This window comes from Wyeomyia smithii, chromosome 3, assembly GCF_029784165.1.
Source record: "Wyeomyia smithii strain HCP4-BCI-WySm-NY-G18 chromosome 3, ASM2978416v1, whole genome shotgun sequence".
Taxonomy (NCBI): domain Eukaryota; kingdom Metazoa; phylum Arthropoda; class Insecta; order Diptera; family Culicidae; genus Wyeomyia; species Wyeomyia smithii.
In genome coordinates, this window is record NC_073696.1 from 154,006,161 (window position 1) to 154,032,309 (window position 26,149).

Below are 26,149 nucleotides of genomic sequence, written 5' to 3' on the forward strand. Positions count from 1 at the left end.
GCTTGGAACCAAGCTGGGACAATTCCTCACCTTAATCATCTTGTAACCTCACTGGAATCACGGTTCTATGAGGATAGTGCACCTGCCTACGCGTTGTCCTTGCTGCATCCCGCTAACGTAATACGCATGTCGTTGGAAAAGTACAAGCGCCAAACAGAAAGTTTCGAAATTTTTTTACGGAGTTGACAATTTTGTTGGAGAGGTGGAAAATCTGGTATCAACATTGCAAGCACGAGAGCAGACCGTAAGAATTTGGAAGAGCTGGATCTTATAGACCTGATAGCCGAAAGCCCGTTCAGCACATTACGTCGGGTGAAAACCTGGCTGAGGTCAACAAAGAGAGTGAACCAACACCGATACTTTGTTATTCGCATACTGACGACGATCTCAACGCATCTTAGGCTTCCTTTATATGTATTCAAAATCACTAGAGGTGATTTTTTTCCATCGCTGATCTTGATTGTGTTTTCAAACTTCACGTCCTTAGAAAACTTTGACAGGATGTAGTTGAGATAGCGGCTGTGCGAACGGGTTTTCAGCTTCCGGAAGTAGACGTACCTTCGCCGCATCATTCAGCTGGCCTGCATCGTTCTCGAAGAAGTCCTGGTAGCGGTTAAACTAGTGTCCGAACGTAACGCCGTTCTCTTAGTCGAAGACAAACTCGGTGATGTTCGATGAGAGGTACTCCCAAATCTGCTCCGGGGTTTGATACTGAGGCTGCTGCTGCTGGGCCGCAATCTGCTGTAAACGTTGGGCCTTCTTGAGAATCATATCTTGAATTCTCTGATGCGGCTGCTGATCAACTCTATCTTCTGCCGTGTTCGTGGATTCTTGAAATCCTCGTTGCCAAAATGATATGTCCAAAGTTTTATATGAACTAGTGAGTTCTTACTAAAGAACATCTATTTATATTTGAGGTTGGACAAAGAATAATCAAACTTTCCACTCTGATGTCAAGAACAACTTCTCACTGGTTGCCTTGATGTATGATGAATCACTAAGCACTAGTATTTATTTCATTTTTGCAAAATACAACTTTTTTTACTTCTAAAATTTGGAATAACTTTAACTAGAAAAAATCGAAATTTTGGCTACGCCCATGTTCGTGGTTTAAAAGTTGTGAAAAGAAACATGTTCCGATGACTTTTCAAATTCATTCGTTTTCCCAAAGATGGCTGGACTAGTTTGAATAATCTTAGTGTCAAATGAAAGGTTTGGTTGCCATTTCATTTGATTATAATCGTACTTTTATTTCAACCGTTATGTATTAAATTTGAAAACAACGAAAGTCTATTAACTAAAAAATTACACGACTTATTTGAACTTAACTACGGGTTGTCTGAAAACAATCCTGAAAGCAGGCAAATACTCAGGAATAACGGAGGCAGTCCAAAAGGTGAAAGTGTTCACCACAGACACCGCTTCAGGAGGAGAAAATACACACAATGTATTCTCACTCCAACACTCACGAAATCCTAACAGATTTCGAGAAATCTGGGCACCAATAGCCCAATACAACCACTACCAACCAAGAAGCAATAATTATAGAGGTAAAGGTAGTAATTACGGTTATCACCGTGGAAATTTCAGAAATTTCCACGATAATAACCAACACTTCAGACAAGGTGGAGAAAGTCAAAGACCACCGCAGCAATATTATAACAACAGAGGGAGAGGAAATTCCTCATACCGAGGGAACTCCGGAAACTCTCAACAAAGAGGTAACAGAATGTTTCTGTTACACCCGAATCAACCAGACTCAGACAAATGATAACCCCAGACCAAACCAGGCACCGATGCAATACACGCAACGTACAGACCAAGCATCGATGCAATACACACAGAGTATTTTTTAGGAGAAAATTATGCACAATGAGCATCAGTGCGTCAAATTTTGTGAAAATTTACGTGCGGATGGCAAACTCATTGTGTCACTTTATATTAGATTCAGGCGCTGACATCAGTGTTATAAGGACAAATAGAATACCACCAACACAACCAGTAAACCCAAATAACAAGATTCAACTAACGGGAATCACAAACCAGACAATAGAAACCCTAGCAACGACAACAACTCAATTACATTTCGGAAACGGTTTGGTGATTAATCACACGTTTCATGTCGTAGATAGCAACTTTCCGACAGCCACTGACGGCATTTTAGGACGAGATTTTCTCGCCACATACAGATGCATCATTGACTACGAAAGTTGGTTGTTAAATTTTTCTGAAAATAGTAGCCCCGTGTCTTTGCCAATAGAAGACACAGTGGATAAAAATTATGCTATACCAGCAAGATGTGAGGTAATCAAAAAACTCCACAAGAAGAAGAAATTATTGAACCATCCGTTTCATCGTACAACAACCCTATATTGTTAGTACCGAAGAAAGTGAAACGAATGCAAAAAAATGGCGTTTAGTTGTAGACTCCAGGCAACTAAACAAGAAAATACTAGCCGACAAGTTTCCACTACCAAGAATTGATGCTATACTTGATCGACTTGGTAGAGCTAAGTTTTTCAGCACTTTGGATCTGATGTCAGGATTTCATCAGATACCGCTCGATGAAAATTCAAGGAAATACCCCTTATTTTCGACACAATCAGGTCATTTCCAATTTACAAGAATGCCATTCGGACTAAATATAAGCCCAAACAGTTTTCAAAGAATGATGACAATTGCGATGGCTGGTTTAACACCAGAAATGGCTTTTATCTATATTGATGATATAATAGTAACTGGATGCTCAGTGAAACATCATTTGAATAACTTAACAAAAGTATTCGACGGACTACGCGAGTACAATTTAAAATTAAACCCGAGCAAATGCAAATTTTTTAGTAACGAAGTAATATATTTAGAACACAAGATATCTGACAAAGGTATTTTGCCAGACAAAATTCGATGCAATAAAAAATTATCCCATACCAAAGAACAGTGACGAAGTGCGACGATTTGTTACATTTTGCAACTATTACCGCAAATTCGTTCCAAATTTGCACCCTCTAAATTAATTGTTAAAGAAAAAATAACAATTCATCTGATCAGAGCAATGCCAAAAAGCATTCAATAATTAAAACATTACCTTTTATCACCACAAATACTTCAATTTCCCGACTTTACAAAAACATTTATTTTAACCAAAGACGCTTCAGATGTCGGATGTGGGGCAGTTTTGTCTCAAATAATAGACGAAGATGAATTACCTGTAGCCTTCGCGAGTAAAACATTTACCCAAGGTGAACGTAACAAAGCAGTTATTTTAAAAGAGTTAACAGCAATTCATTGGGCTATTAACTACTTCAAACCTTACTTATATGGAAACAAATTCATTGTTAAGACCGACCATAGACCACTTGTGTTTCTGTTCGGTATGAAAGACCCAACATCGAAACTGACAAGAATGCGTCTTGATCTGTGTGAGTTTGATTTCGAAATACAGTATTTCAAAGGGAAGGACAATGTGGGAGCGGACGCGTTATCACGTGTTGTCATTTCCTCTGATGAACTCAAACAAAATTCCATCTTAATGGTAAATACAAGATCTATGACACGAGGCCAAGGATCAAAAATTACACAAAATAAGACGGAGTGCGAGTCCAAGATTGATCACCTTGCGATGTACACTACCGAAAATTTAAGCGATGTTAGAAATTTTATGAAATTACAAACAAAATTCGAAAATGACTATGTCGAATTTGCAGTATACACAAAAGCGCGGATAATACCAAAGCAAAATGAACAGGTTACCAGTTACCAATTCGAAATACAAAACGGTAATGGAAGTCAAATTGTCAAATTTGCACTTACAAAAATCGAAGAAGATATGAAAAAGATGAAAATAAATAAAATTGCGCTGTCTCGAGACAACAAAACATACAAAGGAGTGTACTACAATAACTAATACACCCTCAAAACCATTCGAAGTAGTAGCTATCGACACGATAGGACCCCTACCAAAATCGAATAACAACAATAGATACGCTGTAACAATACAGTGTGAAGTAACTAAATATATAGTTTTAATATCAATACCAACCAAAGAAGATAACGTCGTAGCATAAACATTAGTGGATAATTTTATATTGATATACGGAAAATTTCTAGAATTAAAGTCAGATCAGGGCGCAGAGCATAAAAACGAAGTACTCGACCAGATCTGCAAATATTTAAATATCAAACAAACATTCGCTACAGCTTACCATCCACAGACAATTGAGAGAATTGACGCTCTTCAAGCTCTCCCTACTCAAGTCCATACTATGAAAAATCATTGCCGATTGACTCCACCTCCGCTTGATATATACATTTATATATTACATACATAGAACAATTAGAATCTAAGAAGTGATCTAGGAGTAAGTTTTATTTTAATAAATTAATCCCGTTTATGCCATGGAAGAAACAACTTATGTTTTTCAGTAGAGAACAAAGAAAATACCAGAGTCATCAAAACATGTTTCTTTTCACAACATTTGAACCACATGCCTAATAATTCTAAAATTCTTTAGTTAACCCTTAACTAGCCCGTTAATTTGATATCAATATTGTTTGAATTGGTCGTGTGGTTTGTGAGATAATGAAGTTTAGTGATTTTCACATTTTGATACATTACAGACAAAGTTACATTCCTATTACAATGAAATTCAATAAAATGTTATGAGGCAGCTAGACCTTTTATTTGACACTAACTTTGTAAAAATCGGTTCAGCCATCTCTGAGAAAAGTGAGTGAGTTTAAGTATTCTTCGGAATATGTTTCTTTTCATAGCTAGATGTCACATTTTTTAACATAACTGGCAAAGTAATTGTCCGATTGCAAAACAAATCAATAGCGTCTTATGAGGCAAAAGACCTTCCAACTGACACTGATTTTATGTAAATCGGTACAGCCATCTCTGAAAAACATAAATGAGATTAAACAGTCTCCAGAACACGTTTCATTCCATAACTTTTGAACCACAAATTCATAACATTTATTTATTTCGTCAATCATAGTAGACTACATCTTAAAAACTATTGCTAACATCACAAATATAGTTATGTAATTCTAGTGTTCAATATTTTTCTAAGAGCATTTCGTGACATCGTTAAATCAATAACTTCACAATATTTATTGTAAAGACTCATCATACTATTAACTGGCCCGGCCATGGCATATTCTGTTCTATAAGAATTTAATACGAAAATTTTTCGCGTTCTTAATGAGCGTGTAGGAGCATAAAAGTTGAGTTTTCCAAGCAAATTTTCCGAACTTATGCGTTGTGAAACTAAATCGTTGACAAGAGTTACCGAAGCAATTTCTCTTCTTTTTTCAAGCGTTTCTATATTAATAAGCATGCAACGCGATTCATAACAAGGGAGAGGAAATGAATTCCAACCTAGTTTTCTTAGTGCATATAACAAAAACTGTTTTTGTACGGATTCGATTCTATTGGAATGGACGTCTTGATAAGGCGACCAAACAACACTACAGTATTCTAAAATAGATCTAACATATGTAACAAAGAGAGTTTTTATAGTGTACGGGTCTACGAAATGATAACTGAACCTTTTTATAAAACTTAGCATACTGTTGGCTCTATTGATGATCGTATTGTAGTGATCAATGAATGTTAACTTAGAATCCATAATTACTCCTAAATCTCTAATTTGATAACACCTTTCTACAACTTGATGTGCAAGAGTGCAACTGGCATGTTCAGGATTTCTTTTTCTTGTGTAGGATATAATATTACATTTTTTTACGTTGAGATCAAGAAGACTTTTTTTACACCAAATGTAGAAAATGTCAACCTCTTGTTGGAATTGTTGGATGTCTGATATGTGTTTTATTTCCATGTACAGTTTCATGTCATCGGCATATATCAATACTTTGAGACGATTCAACACAAGGGTAACGTCATTAACAAATAAAATGAAGAGCAAAGGGCCTAAATGGGAGCCTTGTGGAACTCCAGATGTCACTTTTACTGGTACAGAAAGGTGTCCCTTAAACCTTACCGTTTGTGTCCTGTTCGTTAAATAAGATTCAATCCATTTAAGTAGGCCTGACTCAAATCCCAGTTTTTTTAATTTGAACATAAGCATGGAAATATCTACTCTGTCAAAAGCTTTACTAAAATCCGTGTATAGAGTTTCCACGAAGTTGCCTCTGTCCATAGACGCAAGAGAGAAATCAACAAATTCAAGTAAGTTGGTAGCCGTAGACCTCCCTTTGTAAAAACCATGTTGGTTACACGTTATGCGATTCTTTACCTGATTAAATATTTTTTGGTTTACGATAGCTTCAAAAAGTTTAGGAATACATGATATTATTGCAATGCCACGATAATTTTTGATGTCAGATCTCTTACCTGACTTGAAAATCGGTATAAGAAAAGATTTTTTCCAGACTGATGGAAACTGTCCGGACGTAAGGGATAAGTTGAAAAGCCAAAACAAGGGTTTTACGAAGGCAGGAGCAAGATTTTTCATGAGTGAGGGTGGAATTCCATCTGGACCTGGTCCTTTTGAAGCGTCCAGTTCTTTTAGTGTTGCGAGGATTTCTTGAACAGTTATTTGCTTAATAGATACGTTATTTATTTGTTCATGCAAGTGCGAGAAATACTCAAAGTCCCTGACTTCGTCGCTATTTTTATAAACGGTTTGAAAAAAACTCGCAAACTTGTTGCAGATTTGCTTTGAGTCAGTACTGGCAAAGTCTTCATATTGCATGCGAGATGGGAAGTTATTAGACTTCATTTTATAGTTTGCAAATTTAAAAAACTGTTTTGGGTCTGATTTAATGTTATTTTCCACCCTTGTGTTGTAGTTCTCATACGCAATAGATATTTTAGTATTCAGTTCATCACAAATGTTCAAATATTTGTCCAAATTTCTTTGGTCTTTAAGTTTTTTGTGAGTTTTATGAGCTTTTTGTTTCCTATTCTTTAAATTTTTGATTTCTCTGGTGAACCAAATGGGATCTTTTGAGCTAACCGTTTTCTTTTTTGATTTTGGTACAGTTGAGTCTAGAACACTATACAGTGTTGATAAAAAATTATCAACCGCTTTGTTCATATCTATTTCATTTTTTAGAAGTGATTGCCAGTCGATGTCAGTTAATTTACGATTGATTAGTTCAAAGTTTGCTTTAGTGAAGTCATATTTATATTCAGGCTCATGATCAGAGGGTCGTGATCTCTCGGTATCAATCATTAGCGAGTACTCAATTGCAGTATGAAATTTTTCATTTTTCCATAGGGGATATTCTGCTTTGTCAACACTAAAATCTTCCGTGCAATTGGTGAATAAAAAGTCTAAAAAACAGTTTTGCTCATTCCGGATTGAGTTTACCTGATTTAATCCAAGTTGACTAAAACCGTCAAAAATAAATTGCAGAGTTTCGTTTTCTCCTACTACAGGAAGTAAAAGCGATTCATTATCATCGTTTACAATAAAATCAGCATCATTTTGATTGAAATCTCCATATATATGAATTTTTGAGTTAGTGTGGGACTCATCATTCACTAATTCTACCGTCCTTAAAAATTTTTCATATGATTGCTTTTTGGCAAAGTGGGGTGGAAAGTAAACAGATACGAAAATATGGATTTCACCCTTCAACAGAACTTTAACCCAGACATCTTCAAATTCGGCATGTTTCTGGGTTATGATTTGCTCAGAATCATGCTGAACCCCAACAGCCACAAGCACTCCTCCACCTGATTTCTTATCAGATAGTGATAAATCACGATCGCTCCTGAACACATTAAAGGAACTGTTGAAAACTTCTTCACTTTTAATATCTTCGTTCCAGTTCGTTTCCGTTGCTAAGATGATTGAGTATGAACATCCACTTATTCTGTTATTAATGTGATTAATTTTGAGTGCACTGCGCATCCTGTTGAAATTCTGAGCATAAATCAAAACTTCATTGACTACTGGCGTTGTTTTTTCTTTCTCTGAGCGTCACTGATTTTGAGAACACGAATGCTTACAATAACATCCATCACACGGGAAACTTGCTGATCTGAAATTATTGTTATTGTTATAGTTGTGGCTGCCAGCCAAATGGTAAGGACACGATACAGCTGAAGAGGTCGCGGGAGTCGTTAAGTTGAGCGGGCTCGTTGAAACGGTAGGCATGAAAGATGATTGTGACTCATTATTCGCTGGGTACGGATTAAGTATTTCGCCTCGTTGAAAAGAGATATGCTGGAGATTAGGTGGGGGTCGAGAAAATTTATCCTTCGCTGCAGCAAGAAGCACACGGTCTGGTGGTAGTTGGTTGTAGTAGCTGTTGTTAAGATTCCTGTTAAGATTGAGGTAACGATTCGGGATTTGATTGTTGTTATTATTGATGCTGTTATTGTTGTTGTTGGAGTTGTTAATGTTGCGGTTGTTGTAGATGTTATTATTGCGATTGAAGTTATTATTGTTGCGGTTCTGGTGGTTGTTGTTGCTGCGGTGGTTGTAGATGTTATTGTTGTGATTGTAGTTGTTATTGTTGCGGTTCTGGTGGTTGTTATTGCTGCGGTGGTTGTAGATGTTATTGTTGCGATTGTAATTGTCATTGTTGTTCAGGTGGTTGTTATTGTTGCGGTTGTTGTAATTGTTACCATTGCGGTTGTTGTTGTTAGTATTGTTGTTGTAAGCCTGTTGTCGTCGATTCCTCCTTCTTCTGGCTGCATCTGCATTCTTCAACTGTACCAAACGACGCCTTTTACGTTCATCATAATCTGTCCAATCCGTTTTCCAAACTTTTTTTGAACCTAGAAACCGCCAACCTGAATTATTGGCATTATCCAAATTAAGTTCTGTTGCCAAACTTGGAAGTGAAACAGGTGAAGCTATTGGGGGAGTGGCAACACTCGCTGACTTAGATCTTAGTTCTTCGATGCAGGATGACAGAGTTTTAAGCTCATCTACAATGTTTATCTCTAACGGATTGGTTTGTATTGTACAGCTGGTTGCTGTTTCTACAAACAGCTGTCCTAACTGAGAAAGTTCGTTATTTATGCTGGTCAGCGATTCCGTTAATTCGTTCCGAAGTTCGGTCTTGAATTCCGAAAAAGCAATGTTAACGAGCTGCGTCAGGTGATTTTTAAGTGTAGGCATAACACCAGCCACACTGTTGGCTTTGATGTTTGACGTTAGCGCTTGGTTTATTTGTATAAGTGACTTGTCGATACCCTCTAGAGTTTCTGGAATTGTGCTTGGTTGTTCGAGTTGGGTCACAAGTCGATGAATCACCTCTGTATTATCATCAATCAATTTCGTCAGCTTGTTCTGCTGTTTGGTCAACGTGTTCAATTCAAACGATGCCGTTACTAAAAGTTGGCAGGAATCGCAGCACGGTAGCAGAAATGCAGTTGGATCTACGGCTGGTTTATCTTGTTTGTCTTGTTTGTCTTTTTTAACGATACGCAGAGAACTTCTGCTTTTAGCAACTACTTCGGGGGGGCACGATACTCCCACACAGGAGGCATGGAATTTTCGATTACACCCTCCAACACACGACCAGAACACTTCGGCACCGGAGTCTTTCGCGCAGACTTCGCAAATTTGATTCATTTTTACCGACACAAAAACACAACAAGCAAAATGAAAACTAAGCGAAAAACAATAATTTGATTTAAATTCGCGCGTGGATAGGAGCTAACAACAAACACGTCCAACTTGGTTGACGACTGACGAACTATTCAATCTTTATAAAATTAAAAAAATAAGGATTTTGAAGGTAGCCCGTTAAGATAAATTAATCAATTTTGTTCAATTCACAAACACATACAGAAAATACTCAGCTCAGCTGAGTCGAGTGATATATGCCATTCGGCCCTTTGGAGCACTTTTATATTTTCGGTTTTGCAAGTGATTGCTATACCTCTCTAGGAGAAAAGCAAAAAAGTTTTAATGATTAGGCTCGTTGCAAGCACGAGAGCAGACCGTAAGAATTTGGAAGAGCTGGATCTTATAGACCTGATAGCCGAAAGCCCGTTCAGCACATTACGTCGGGTGAAAACCTGGCTGAGGTCAACAAAGAGAGTGAACCAACACCGATACTTTGTTATTCGCATACTGACGACGATCTCAACGCATCTTAGGCTTCCTTTATATGTATTCAAAATCACTAGAGGTGATTTTTTTCCATCGCTGATCTTGATTGTGTTTTCAAACTTCACGTCCTTAGAAAACTTTGACAGGATGTAGTTGAGATAGCGGCTGTGCGAACGGGTTTTCAGCTTCCGGAAGTAGACGTACCTTCGCCGCATCATTCAGCTGGCCTGCATCGTTCTCGAAGAAGTCCTGGTAGCGGTTAAACTAGTGTCCGAACGTAACGCCGTTCTCTTAGTCGAAGACAAACTCGGTGATGTTCGATGAGAGGTACTCCAAAATCTGCTCCGGGGTTTGATACTGAGGCTGCTGCTGCTGGGCCGCAATCTGCTGTAAACGTTGGGCCTTCTTGAGAATCATATCTTGAATTCTCTGATGCGGCTGCTGATCAACTCTATCTTCTGCCGTGTTCGTGGATTCTTGAAATCCTCGTTGCCAAAATGATATGTCCAAAGTTTTATATGAACTAGTGAGTTTTTACTAAAGAACATCTATTTATATTTGAGGTTGGACAAAGAATAATCAAATTTTCCACTCTGATGTCAAGAACAACTTCTCACTGGTTGCCTTGATGTATGATGAATCACTAAGCACTAGTATTTATTTCATTTTTGCAAAATACAATTTTTTTTACTTCTAAAATTTGGAATAACTTTAACTAGAAAAAATCGAAATTTTGGCTACGCCCATGTTCGTGGTTTAAAAGTTGTGAAAAGAAACATGTTCCGATGACTTTTCAAATTCATTCGTTTTCCCAAAGATGGCTGGACTAATTTGAATAATCTTAGTGTCAAATGAAAGGTTTGGTTGCCATTTCATTTGATTATAATCGTACTTTTATTTCAACCGTTATGTATTAAATTTGAAAACAACGAAAGTCTATTAACTAAAAAATTACACGACTTATTTGAACTTAACTACGGGTTGTCTCTCAAACGTACAAATAAAAAATTCCATAACAATTTGATACGTGGTTCAAATGTTATGGAAAGAAACGAAATTGCTCGTGATCAAAGAGTTTGAAATTAAGAGTAATTTTTTTCATTTCGATATTTCTCTAGCACAAATATAACGTCAAATTTCTCATTCTATAGTTCAATTATTGCTTCAAATATAACATCTATATCCTAGGACCCAAAGAGTGAATATACCTTTATTGGATTGAATTTCGCAATTTAAGGTTGTTTTCCAGAAACCATAAGTCGCGAAATCGGATTGCAAAATGAAGTATGGAATTATTTCCCGGCCTCTAAGCATTAACCCGGTCCCTGAAAAACTCGCGTCGGGAAATGAAACTGAAAGCTACTATCCAAAAATATAAAATGGCGTCTGAAGTTGATTTTTGGCCTCTAGGTATCATACTGTTCCACAAATTCTCATATTGAATGATATTTGGTCCTTTTAGGCTGTTGTTCATCAGGGAAAATTTTCCTACTATAAAAAGTTGAATATAAAATGATATATACCATAATCGTGTCCAACCTTTATATGAGTACAGTGACGTTTCCACCGGACAAAAAAAAATCGCATCATATATTTAAAACATATTTATTTCATGTTACTTCCAGAATGTTCAGTATAGTTATGCTTTTGGCTACCAGAAATTCGCCATTTATAGTGAAAAATAAAACAGGCAGAAATTATCAAGGTGTATTTTTTTCTATTAATTGAAGGGTTCATGTAAATCTATACAAACAAATAATAAGTTCGAAAGAGAAAGGCTGGGTCTCACAGCTAGGTGGATTAATTTTGTTTTTTTTTTCTAAAAATTGAAGTGTTCGTGTAAATCTATTTTAACAAATAGTAAGTTCGAATAAGAAAGGCCGGGTCTCACCGCTAGGTTGAATCATTTGGGTTTTTAACATCTGTACACTCAATATACTTTTCAGATTATAGTTACGTAAAAATTTCTGGCTTGCTAGGGTGGCTAGTTGGTCATTTTTGTTCAAAATGTTCTGTAATTTTTTGGTTTTGTTTTTGTGATTTTTTTTCAGCTGAAACCCGAACAAGAATCGAACCCGAAACTTTTTTTTTCATCAAATCCGAACCCAAAAATTTTATTTCTATGAAACCTAAACCTGACCCGAACCCGAAATTTTATAGATTTTGTTTCGGGTTTTCAAACCCAAACACGGCCAGAATTTTTTCAGATTTATTGTATGAATCCATTCTTGAGAATTCTAAAAAAGAAGGAATGACCCAGAAGCTCGACTGGTTTCACCAAACCCTGTTCTATCTAGGATTCAAATGCAAATTCTGGGCTATTTTTCGTTGTTTTCCAGTTAACAAATAGTGACAAATTACTATCATCCATTCCATTACTAGGACCTCTAACAAAAACCACTCGAACAGCTAATGGAACAGTGGACGATGATCTATAGATAAAGGTGAGTAAGCTGAGACGCAATTTGAAACTTCTAGATTCCATCCCAGTTTATTCCTGTTGCTTCTTCTGCACAGTAATAGTTCAAGCGAAAATGAGATTTTCGGTTCAATTTTATGATTTTATTAGTTCTCTGATTTAATTTTCTGTGTTTCTCTATGGACTAGTAACCGATTATAAGTAGATCGCATTGATGGTTGGCACTACAATCAGTGAAATAGAACAAACAGATTATGGGTTCAATAACAAATAGATTATGGGATGGATGGATTACTTAAAAACACGTTTCACTTTGCCAAAGCCTACGTTTCAAGGATATATTTCCTCGTCCTCAGGGCAACTACGATTAACAGTTTACAATTTACAAAAAATTAGTTACACGAATTAAGTTATTACATACACAACTTACAAACAAAACAAACGAGTTCTCGTCAAAAATTGGTGCATTGGTGTAAAATTGCTTTTGGTTAACTACAATATATGATATGTAAAGGATGTCAAATATGTAAAATATTAGTTAGTTTGTGACTTCTCAAATTTAAAAAACCAACGGATGAGCTATACTTAAACAGTATCGTCCAACACACATAACACAGGATAAAGCCTGTATCAGACTAGCCGCTGCAGCGGTCGACCACTACCGTTCCGTTCTTTTTCGACCAATTAGAGCACAGCGGTTGACCATGTTGTTGTAAAAAATAAAATCATTTTAATTTTTGCCGCCAACCGTTCCCAATTCTGATGGCTGCACCGATTTTAATAAAATCAGTGTCAAATGGAAGGTCCAGTTGCCCCATAAAAATCTATTGATTTGTTTTGCGATTAGACTATTACTTTGCCTGTTATGTTTTAAAAAGGGAAATCCAGCTATGAAAAGGAACATATTCCGAAGACTACTTGAACTCACTCACTTTTCTCAGTGATGGCTGACCCGATTTCTACAAAACTAGTGTCAACTAATAAGTCTAGCTGCCTCGTAACACCCTATTGAATTTTACTGTAATCGGACTGTAACTTCGTCTGTAAAGTACCGAAATGTGAAAATCACGAAACTTCATTATCTCAGAAACTACACAACCGATTTGATCAATATTATCAATATTATTATCAGATGAGCGGGCTAGTTAAGGGTTAACTGATGAATTATGATTGAACACGTGGTTTCAAAGTTTGGCTGCCCTATACGTTCCCATTTCATTTGATCATAATCGAGCTTAAGCCATTGTTATGTATTAAGTTGTTATTAAAACAACGAAAGTCTATTATTTCAAAGATTACATGACTTATTTGACTTATTTGAACTAGTGTCATACGAACAAGACATCTCTCAAACTTACAAATAACAAACTGCATAACAATTTGATATGTGGCGCAAAAGTTATGGAAAGAAAAGAAATTCAAAGGCTATTTAAAACTATATCTGCTTTGATTGATATATGTGGTCTCAACATAATATAAATGTGGTTTTGTACTATTTGAACGTTCCAAATTCATTGATTCCTTGCGATGTGTTTAAAGTCTGCAAATGCACGACGAATCGGCCATGATCAAAGTCAAAAGACAAATCGTTTGAAATGAATGGTTTTATCGAAATGACAAAATCTTCGACTTTTGGCTTTAGGCGCCCTAATTCTGAATATATTCATATTGGGTGGTATTCGGTCATTTTCAGCAAATTTTCTGGCATCAATCTGACACCGGAAATACCCATATTGGGAGGTATTTAGTTATTTTGGTTGTTTTCCAGAAACTAACAGTGGTCGTCTTTAAATTCAAAATGGTGTCAAGGGTCAATGTTTGGTTTCTATGCATCATCTCGATTACGGAAATATCCATGTTGAAGGAAATATCCATTTGGTCATTTTCGACTGTTTCCTATAAGTTGCCATTTAGCGATTCAAAATGGTGCCTGAGGTCAATTGTTAGCTCATTGCATCTTTCTGGTTCCAGAGATACTCATATTGGATGGTATTTGGTTATTTAAGGCTGTTTTTCACAAACCGGAAATCGCCATCTTGGATTTAAAAATGGTATTTAAAATAATTTCTGGCCTCTGAGCGTCATTTTGGTTGAAGAAACACCCGTATTGGGTGTAATTCGATCATTTTCCGCTGTTTCCCAGGAACCGGAAGTCGCCAACCTAGAATCCAAAATGGGGTCTGTGGTCGATTTCAGCTGCTGTGTATCATTTGTTACCACTAAAAACATTCACCTGCCAAATATGGTTCCATTTAGTTGATTAGTTCGCGAGAAGTGCAGAAATTTGTGCAGACAAATGAGCTTCAGAAGGAGGGGCGTCGAACCATTATGGACATATTTTTTACCCTTTAAAACATTCACATGCCAAGTTCGGTTTTATTTGCTTGGTTTGTTCTTGAGTTGTGCAGAAATGTATGTTTCATTTGTATTGGACCCCTCCTTTCCAGAAGAGGGAGGGGTCTCAAACTATCATAGAAACCTTTATCGGGCCCAAAAACCCCTAGATACAAATTTTCACGTCGATCGGTTCGGTAGTTTTCGAGCCTATATGGATCAAACAGACTGACAGAGCGGACTACATTTTTATATGTATAGATTACAACATCAAAATTTTAGCACCTAAAGAGTGAATATACATTTATTGAATTGAAGCGTTCATGTAAATCTATTTTTACAAATAAAAGTTTGAATGAGAAAGGCTGGGTCTGACCGCTAGGTGGATTAATTTAGGTTTTTTGTATTTATTTTTTGTTAGTTACATTTTACTGAAAACGTTGTTTTGAAGAAGCATTTGAGCATACAAAACACACTTTTTGTTGAAGACTACACATCTCCAGGACTTTCCCTTACGAAATTATAGCACATTTCAACATATTTTTTCGATAAAACATATGCTCGCCGTACTGTAATATGGGTGGATTATGACAAATGGAACCTAAAGGAGTTTATAGTACTTCAGCTTAACTTCAAGAAAAAGTATTGACATCATGATACCCCTTGCCACCAGGGGAACAGAATGTACTGAGCAATGACATTTTTGATGACATCCGAGAGCGTTCCTCTCTGAAAGTGTTGGTATTGGCAAAATAGAGACAGCCGACAGATAAAATATATTGCGACTATAACGTTGCTGCTAGTTCCCCATACACGAATGTTTTTGCCATTTCTCTTAGAAAGGTATAGAAAACACTGTTAAAACCAAAGGTATAAAAGTGGTCCCAATGGCCGAATGTCATGTGTATGTGCAACTTTTTTTTCTCACTCACTTTTCTCAGAGATGGCTGTACCGATTTTCATGAAATTAATTGCAAATGAAAGGTCTAGTTGCGCCATAGGTTGCTATTGAATTTCATTGTAATCGGATTTTTAGTTTACAGGTTATGTATTAAAATGTAAAAATCACTAAACATCAATATCTCAGAAACCACACAACCGATTTCAATAAAACTGATTGCAGATGATCGGGCTGTCTCCAAAAACCTTAACTTTTAAATTTCGTAATGATTGATCATATGGTTCAAAAGTTATGTAAAGAAAAGTTATCCTGAAGTTGTTCAAACTCACTCATTTTTCTCAGAGATGGCTGAACCGATTTTCACAAAATTAGGGTCAAATGAAAAGTCTAGTTGTCCCATAGGTTGCTATTGAATTTCATTGTAATTGGATTGTAACTTTGTCCGTTGTTAATGAAAATGTGAAATCACATAATGAAAGTAAACATATTGACTTTCTCCTTACGATCACTGGTTAAGTAAAAGGTAGAAAAGTGATCCAAATGGCCGAATGTCATATACTACTCGACTCAGTTCGACGAACCGGGCATTTTCTGCATGTATTCATGTATAGGTGCACATGTGTGAGTGTAGGTTTGTACGTGTGTATGTGCACCTTTTTTTCGCACTCACTTTTCTCAGAGATGGTCTGACCGATTCTTCCTATCTTGGTGTCAAATGAAGGATTTATTTGCCGCTTAGGTTACAATTGAATTTCATTGTAATCAAACTTTCAGTTTTGGCGCTGCGGCAAAATGTGAAAATCGCTTCTATATCTCAGAAGCCATAAACATAGTTGAATTCAAATAAATGGGCTTTAAAACACTTAAACAATGAATTTCATAATGTAATGTATGCGGTTTAAATGTTATAGAAAAAAGCATAACCCGGAGACTGTTTAAAACTATAGCTACGATCAAAATACGAGGCCTAAACATCATTTAAATTTGTTATTGTACTATTTCAATGTTTGCGGCCTTGCTCGGGATATGAGTTGCAATTAAAAGTCATTTCTATCATTTCACTTTTTCTTTAGCACAAATATTGCGTCAAATATTACATACAATACCTAAATTATTACTCTATATATAACATCTATTCTAGTACCCAAAAAGTGGATATACCATCATTGAATTTTATTTGACGATATAAAGATGTTTTCCAGAAACCGGAAGCTTCAAAATCTGGTTTCAAAGTGAAATATGGAGTTTACTCCCGGCTTGCGGGCCCGGGATAATGTTCTTAAAAAACATTGGGTAATGTTTGTTTCTTTAAGGTTGTTTTCCAGAAATCGGAAGCTGCTATGTATTTAGAAATTTGAAATGACGTCCTAAGTTGATTTCTGGCCTCTGGGTGTAACGCTTCCGCAATACTCATAATAGATGATATTTGGTTATATTAATTTGTTTTCCAGAAACTGAAAGTCGGCATCTTCGCCATTGAAATACCCGGATTAGGCAAAATTTGGCCATTTTAGCATGTACCAGAAGTAGTAGTATGGTTTTTTCGCTTGATGTATTTGAAACATATTTATTTCATGGTATTTGCATATGTATGTTCTAATGTATGCTCATATGTGTGTGAATGTTAGGTTTTGAATGTTCGGTATAGTTGTGATGTTGGCTATCAGAAATTTCTTATTTAGAGTAAAAAATGAAATCAGTAGAAATTTTCAAGGAGTATTTTTTCTCTTAAATCGTGTAAATCTATTTTCACATATAATAAGTTTGAATGAGAAAGGCTGGGTCTCACCACTAGGTGGATTGTTTTGGGTTTTCCTTTGCTGTTCACTTTATTCCCATATCGACGATAGCATGTATGGTTGTATATAACATGCGGTATGCGATACACACATCCTTCAGTGCAAAGACGCTCTATTGTCGAGTTTGCTTTTCTTTGCACGAAGACTGTCTGTGAGGTGCCGAGCAGTCCTTACGCTTCTTCTTCCTACAGACTTTTTTAACAGCCTTCACACGACATCCCTCATAGGCAAATAAAAAAAGAAAGGGAAATGTCTCCCTTTGATTCGGGCTGTTATTGGAACGCGCTGTTTCTGTTTTCGTGTTTTCCGGAACACGAACGTCTGTATAAAAAACAGCTTCTTTTCTTTTCTACATTCGCATTTCCGAAGACATTCTCCAAATAATGCTGAATTGACTCAAGGAGTACATCTTTCGTTTCCTTTTGTAATGCTCTGTTGCCAATACGTTCTTAATGTGACTACCGACTACCAACTCGGATACGTATCACGTACAAACAGCAACAACTAAAATCCCCACGGAAGACAGTTTAAAAAAAATGTACAATTGGGATGCCAGCTTGCCACTTTTTAACCTATACGTTCTTGAAATTATCGAAAAACTAAGCTAAAATATGATATAACTTTGTAAGGAAAAGTTTTGGAGATATATAGGCTCTGGCCAAAAATGTATGTTTTGTGTGCCCTAATAATTTCTTCGAACAATACTTTCGTGTAAAATGCAACTAACAATTGTTCGGTATAAAAAACTAACTTTCAATTAAGTTCCATACTATACACTTTATAACTTTGTACCCAAAAAAGATAGGGTTTTCATTTGTTAAACAAAGTTTCATATTTTGGAATCTTCTACAACTTTACTGAATAAATAATTTTTCTATTTCTCAACACAAAAAAGTTAGTTTTTTGTTTTCATATTTTTTAAAAATTTGCGAATATGCGGGTTATTCATTTTGCAGTTAAATGAAAAAAAATTTTCATTTAATTTCTATTTTGAAGTAGAATACTTCTCTCAGGAAGTTCGGCTACATAGGGATGTGAAATGAAAATCTAAAACCGAAAAAAGTGGAAAATATGTCCAATTTCAAATGCTAATAAATCGGTTAGTATTCGATGGATTTCCTTCGTTCTTGCAGCAATAGATTGGAAAATCTTCTAAGATTCTTCCCAAAATAAGATAATTGTAATTTCATTATTCACACTATTGTACTATTGAAAATAGTCAAGCCTTGTCAAAACGAAAAATTCGACCTCTGATTGGCCGTTATATGCTTGCTTCCCAAGCACGGTCGACAGAATCATATACCTTGCAATTGAAAACATGCTATTTGGCCTATATAAGAGCCTGTTTCAGCCGGAGCCGCTCATAATAGTTCTAGACAGCGACAACAGCAGTCGTCCTTCCTTAGCAGCAGCACTAGCCCTGTGGTTGGTTACCACGTCGCAGGAGCAGCGCGGTTTTTCTCAACGTGTGTCGCCAGACAGCCATTATTCCCCCCGTGTTGGGGCAGCATGATGATTGCCATCAGGAAATCCAATTTCGGAAATCAGAATGCCTTTTTTAAGGCAAATGAACAAGTCATTGAAAGTTAATAATTTTCGTCAACGCAAGCAAGCATTCTGTGTTGCATCCTAGCAATTCAAATTTGTCGCACCCGTCTAATTTACTGAATGTGAAATAGCTTCCACAGTGCATGTTGTCCGTGTATCTTAATTCCACCAATGTTAGGGCAGCTCAAAGGTTCGCTCGGCCGTAGGTTAATGTACAGCTCTACTGATGGCTGTACATTAACCTACAGCCGAGCGAATCGGTTCGCGTCGCTTTTCGCGTCTATTCTGGCAGAGGCCTAATGGGAAAGTTGTATCATTTTGTTCAGAAAAATATTATTGTCGGTAATATTACAGAGATGCGATTGCGTAAATCCAATTTTGAATTGAACAATTGTTCTTTTGAGAACAAATAAAACACTTATTTGAAGAGTTAATAGCTTTTGGTACCAATAGCAGTATAGTGACAGCCTCAGCGGTAGATGCAGATGCAGCCGGTACTTCCCTGAGGCCGATGTAAAGGTAAATGGGAGCAGCACGGCGAAACAGTTCGGGTTATGCTTAGACGCGCGTCATTTTTCGTTGTTGATATTCCCCACATGAAACGACGCGCTTTCGTATGATAGCGGTGGTATTAGCGGTAGATGCATTTGCCAACACTTCCTCCAGTAAAGCCGTGTCTAGTTTTCAATGTGAAAACACCTTTCTCATTGTGTTGACCGTGCGCCTTAGTCCTCACTATCAAGGTAACACAGAGATGTAAGAATTAATGAAGATTTAATTTTGAATTAGAATACTTCTCTCAGGAAGTTCGGCTACATAGGGATGTGAAATGAAAATCTAAAACTGAAAAAAGTGAGAAAAATTTCGAATGCTAATAAATCGGTTAGTTTTCGATGGATTTCCTTCGTTTTTGCAGCAATCGATTAGAAAATCTTCTAAGATTCCTACCAAATGCATTAAATTGCAATTTTATCATTCGAACTATTGTACTATTGAAAACTCTTAAGCCTTGTCAAAACACAAAATTCGACCTCTGATTGGTCGTTATACCGCGCTTTCCCAAGCACGGTCGGCAGAGTAATGGACCTAGTAAATTGGCCTATATAAGAGCTTCATCAGATAATAAACAAACAATTCATCGGATATTAAATTGAACAACTGAAATTTGACGAAAACAAATGATTATTTGAAGAGTTAATATTTTCTCGTTTTGCGCTATAATCCAAAGTTAATTATCTTCATCTACATGCATACTCTGATTATTATTACGTGTTTGCGTCGCTTAGTGTTTGGCTACGGTCATGCATAACGCAAAGAACGGCGCGATGCGATTCGGCAAGACGAAATCTGTTGAAATGTATAGCTCTACTTCGCCTTAAAAAGAGCTGTACATTTCACCACGGTAAGGCGAATCGCATCGCGCCGGCATTCGCGTTCTGCATAACCGTAGCCTTTGTTCCGTTCCCGTTTAATGATGTCGTTTTAAATGTGCACATTACGATTCGGCAGCACTTCAACTTCTCATTTGCACAAAATTTAAAAATATTCAATGAACTTCATTCAAAATATCAAACAAAAAGAAATTACAATACTGCCAATGAACGGTCAACGTTTATTTACTAGAAAATACTACGAGGTATACAGCCCTAGGGTTGTATGTAATGGTGACGTGGGACTAAACACTGTAATTAGGGGATTTTTTGCTACAAAATATACAGAGTCTGCAGACAGAATCAATGTGTTTGCTCAGCGACTGTACGTATTTTTATTTTCAGCCTCCCTGGAAATCATTATTTGGAATATATTCAACAACACTCAAAAGAATATCGTTTATATTTGGCGATATTATGCCTGTAGTATTTTTTTTTGTGCAAAAAATATGTATTTGACAAGGCACAAGCATATCGTGCTTGTTGAAGAAGCACAAAGAATTTCTCGTAATGCGTCAAAGTCAGAATTAACTCTATATCCTCAAAAACCAAATCCAATAATACTTACGTTATCATAATGAATGGTTTTGTTTTATTTAACTGTAATTAAATCAAATCTATAGTATGGATCTTACTTTCAAAATAATATGGAAGCCTTTACAAAGGTTCATCAATTGGCAAACAGAAGAAAATATTTTAAACAAAATTATTAACAAGTTCCAGCAAAAAATCGTAGCAATCCTCAATTACATTTTTTTTTTGCTTGACAATTTTTTTTATTTGCCTACAACTACATTCGCTGTATTACGGAGACAGGAAATATACGTTTATTATGGTAAAGCTTAGAATAATCATATATCATCTAACAATTTTGAAATTTAAAAGAGATTCTGTACGAATCTCACTAAATAAACAAAAAAAAAAATCACAAGCATTCGCAGGCTCTTACTCTTCTATAAATGTATATATTTAGGAATTTACTCTTTCGATACTATCCGGTCAAGATTATTTAGTGAATATCGAAGATAAAATTAAATAAATATCCGTTGCAAAAATTTACAATTCTTGTTGAGTAATTTATGGCAATCATATTTATGAGATAAACTTTCAATCACCATCAACAGCAGCATTGCCGTTTTTCCTCAATTGCATACAAAAAGAAATGTACGAACAAAAGTGTACCACTGCAATACGAATAGTACCGCTGCAGTACGAATAGAAGTGTACCGCTGAAATGTACGAATAGAAGAGTACCACTGCAATCATAGACGACGAGAGACCTGCGGTTCTTTACTCCACTGGTACTGTTGCTTTTACCGGCATGTTTTCTTTCAAGACATCAGTTTTTATTAGGTTCTTCAGAACCTAACACGCAGGTTTAGAAATTGTTCAAGGATGGGTATTGTTTCAAACTTTTAGGAAAACTTTTACCTTCGAGACATCACATTAGTCTAAGCTCATGGAAGCAAAAATAAATTGACCTATTGGGACAGGGAGGCTCTGTCAATTTTTATTTCGAAATTGATACAGGGAATATCACAGGGAACGGATGGTGTCCATTCACGTTGTCTGTGCTAGGAATGCTCGCATGTAATTGGTTCACTATTGACGTAAATTTGTTATTGAAATTTTTCATCAATTTTACCGCTTAGCAATGAAATTAGAGTGATAATTAGCATATTACAAAATTGTTATACATTTTATCTATCCAACAACATATTGGTTATTATTATCCATCATGTGGTTATGCTGTTATTAACGTTTGAAATCTGACGCAACATTTGCCCGTTTCATTTCCAATTTTACAGAATGCATCCCAGTATAGTAAACAAAGACGTGTCCCACGTCAAAATGACTGACACGCAAGCAGCCGGGTTATCTTTCTTGTAAAAGTATTCTACTTCAACCTTGCGGTCGTGGCTTTGCATACAACCTTCTTGTGATTTTTGCAGTCAAGAAAAAAATGAATTGCAATAAAACTCAAATCTAATCCCTAATTCATCTATCTTTTACTGACTATGATTGAGAACTGCAACGATTTTTTCGGAACTTATTCAACATATTTTGTAATGTTTCCACATTAGTAAGTCTTTGAACATAGGTCTAAATAAGTAAGATAGGCAAGTTCCGGTAGGTATGTCAAATCTGTTAATTTTTGGATGAATTTGGTAATTGGTTACCTGATAAAAATGCTTATTTGCATCATTGGCATAGATGAAAAAAACATCTCTAAAGCGAATGTTTCATCAGGATCAGGAATCGGTAAACAGCTATGACTATTTCTCATCCGGAAATCCACAGAATAAAAAAGGCATATTTTAAAATTTAGGCGTCATCAACCACTTCCGGAACAAACTGTATACCCCGAAGAAACTCGTAGTGAGAGGATTTACATTTCTGCAACAAAATATAGCATGCGACACCCCTTTCTTCAGGATTTTTCAGCAGGAATCATCCAAAAGACATATTTCTGGCCACAAACTGCATTGGCCACTACCGGAACAATCTGAATGTCCCGGAGGAACCCGGAATGAAGCCATTTACATTTCTGCATCAAGTAGAGCGTGCGACACATCTATCCTCAGAATTATCAGGCATCTTCCAAAACACATATTTTTGAGTATTGGTTGTTTTGGTCACTTTCGAAGCAATCCTTGATTCTTGAACAGTGTTGTGAAATTATTCTTATCATCAGGTTCTTTCAATGAGGCAAACATTATTCCCGAATAGTGGAGCTTTTTTTTCAGGATGACAATGCTCCAGTTCACACGGCTGGCCTCATAGAATTTTGGTATGTGTTGAATCCTCCCTCAATGCTTTCTGATAATCGACCAACCAGCATATGCGTCCGCTCATTCTCTTTTGATGACGAACAGAGTAGTTGATGTTATTTTGTGGTGATATATAATTGTTAATTTACGTGTGAAATAGTGAAGTGATTCACGGTAGATTTATTCTAACGTGTGTCGGTAGTGAATCTACAAAAGGTTAAGTACAAGAACAGTTGCTTTAAGCAGCAAGTTTGCGTTAAAGTTTGATAAAATAAAATCCCCCCGACGCTTTCAAAGCAGCGGTGGTGGCGATTTTTTTTTTTTGCATCTGTCTCTTGTTTCTCTGCATGTCTATTGGTATAGCGTCCCGTGTTAACGTGTGTCGTGTGCGATGATTTGCTCTGGCTGTGGAACGGCAATTGTTCTATCGGCTTCAACTGTGCACGTATGTTTCACTACAAGTGTACTGGACTCACCAAGGCAACGGCAAAGATAGTTACAGATAACGATAAACTTTGCTTTAAGTGTGACGAATGTTTATCAAACCAGTGTTGTGGTTGGCAACATTCGATACCGGACGTCAAGCGTATTGAAGAAGAAATGAAGAAATTATCTTCTCTCTCTGATTCGGTCATTGAAATGCGGGATCAAATATCGGCCCAGATAAAAAGTGCGTTTAATTTCGGTATGGAACAGTTGAGATTAAATGTAAATGAATCTCTTGAAAAATAATTTTGTGAGAAATTTAATAAATTGAACAATTCGGTTTGGGAAAATAATACGCGTCTTTGAAGACAGCGTGACTTTTGCGCAAGTCGTGAAAGGTCGCCGTAAAAGTATTAAAACGAGTTTTAGTAATAATAATAATATAAATAATGGTTTTAAACCCGTTAAACATAAGACTCGTCCGGTCATTGTGATCAAACCGAAAGTGTCCAAACAAGCTTGCGAGGAAACTCGGAAGTTTTTGAAAATAAAATTAGATCCAAAAACACACAAAGTAAGTAATTTTAGGAACGGTAAAGATGGTTCCATTATTGTTGAATTGTTGGCGAAAATATTGATAAGTTGAAAAATGGCATTGAAAGCAATCTGGGTGAAAACTACAGTGCTGTTGTTCCCACGTCGGTGCCTAGATTGAAAAGAGTGGGCATGAGCGAGAATCTTTCTCCTGATGTTTTCATTGACTTTTTAAAGAGTCAAAATGAAGCTATCGAAATTAATGATGTAAAAGTAACAAACTCGTGTGAAAATCCACGCTTTCGGTATAACAAGTATAGCGCGGTAATAGAGGTTGGTTTGGAAACGTATAACAGCTTGTTATCTGCTAAGCAAGTAAATGTAGAATTTGATCGGTGCTTAGTATTTCCCGCGGTAAATGTTTTGAGATGCTTCAAATGTGGAGAATTTGAGCACAAGAGAATGGATTGCAAAAATTGTGATACGTGTTCCAGGTGTAGCCTAAAACACAAAACATCTGAATGCACGTCTACTGTTTTGAAATGCGTTAATTGTTTAAAGACGAATAAAGAGCGTAACATGAATTTGGACGTCAACCATGCCGCATTTAGTTCAGAATGCTTGATTTATAAAAGATTATTCAATCAAAAGAAAAGCATCTTGCGTTTCAATAAATAGCAAACAGTTCCAAGAAGAATGTGAATAAGTTTGAATTTTTGTATTTTAATATTGCGGGGTTGACAACAAACTACGTTGCATTACGTCAGATTGAAGACAAACATCCACTTTTAGTGTTTTTATCAGAGACTCACATTGTCGAGATTGAATCATATGATCAATATAGTATTCCGGGATATAATGTGGCTGCTTGTTTATCACATTCTAGACAAACTGGTGGTGTTACTATTTATGTCAGAGAATCAGTTCAATTCGCGCTTTGCCGAAACGAAGCGAAGGATGGCAATTGGTTCTTAAGCATAACAGTAGTACGCATGGGCGTAGCCAGAATTTCAAATAGGGGAGGGGGGGAAGCAAGCTCTTCAAAATTTTAAAGTAAAAAAATGGTACACTAAGATCACTTTTTACGCGGGTGTTTCACACGGCTTTTTTTACGTGGATTCCGGAATTTACGCGGTTTGTTACGCGGATTCCGGAATTTACGCTTTTTTTAAGCGGCACTTATCCCCCACGTAAAAAGCGACTTGAGTGTGTTTTGAAAAATAGAAATAAATACTAGTCTTTAGTGATTGTTACATCAAGGCAACCAGTGAAAAGTTGTCCTTAACATTAGAGTGGAACATCATCGAATTTGTCTTCGACGAAGAAAACGGAGTTACGTTCGGACGTTGTTGTTTAACCGCTACCAGGACCTCTTCGAGAACAATGCAGGCCAGCTGAATGATGCGGCGAATGTACGTTTACTTCTCCGGAAGCTGGACACCCATTCGCACAGCCGCTATCTCAACTACATCCTGTCAAAGCTTCCCAAGACACAGTCAAGATTCTCAATAAAATCTTCGGGCATCAAACGTCAAACGTTCCGGCAGCGGTTCATGGGTCTTTTCACGATTGTTGTTGACCATCTGCCGATGAACACTGAGCAAGCAGAGAGCACTCAATCGCTGTTCAAATATTGTTGACCTCAGCCAGGTTTTCACCCGACGTAATGTGCTGAACGAGCGTTCAATCGTGCATGTTTCCATGGTAGAGCAAGTGCAATTTTAACTGCTTTCTCAGTCACGGGGAAGAAAGAACGGGCTTTAGCTAGCAGGTCTTTAAGATCCAACTCTTCCAAGTTCTTACGGTCTGCTCTCATACTGCTGCAATGTTAATACAAAACTTCCACCTCTCCAACAAAATTGGTGACTTCATAAAAAAATACGAAATTTTCGGTTTTGCGCGTGAACTCTTCCAACGACATGCGTATTACGTTAGCGGGATACAGCA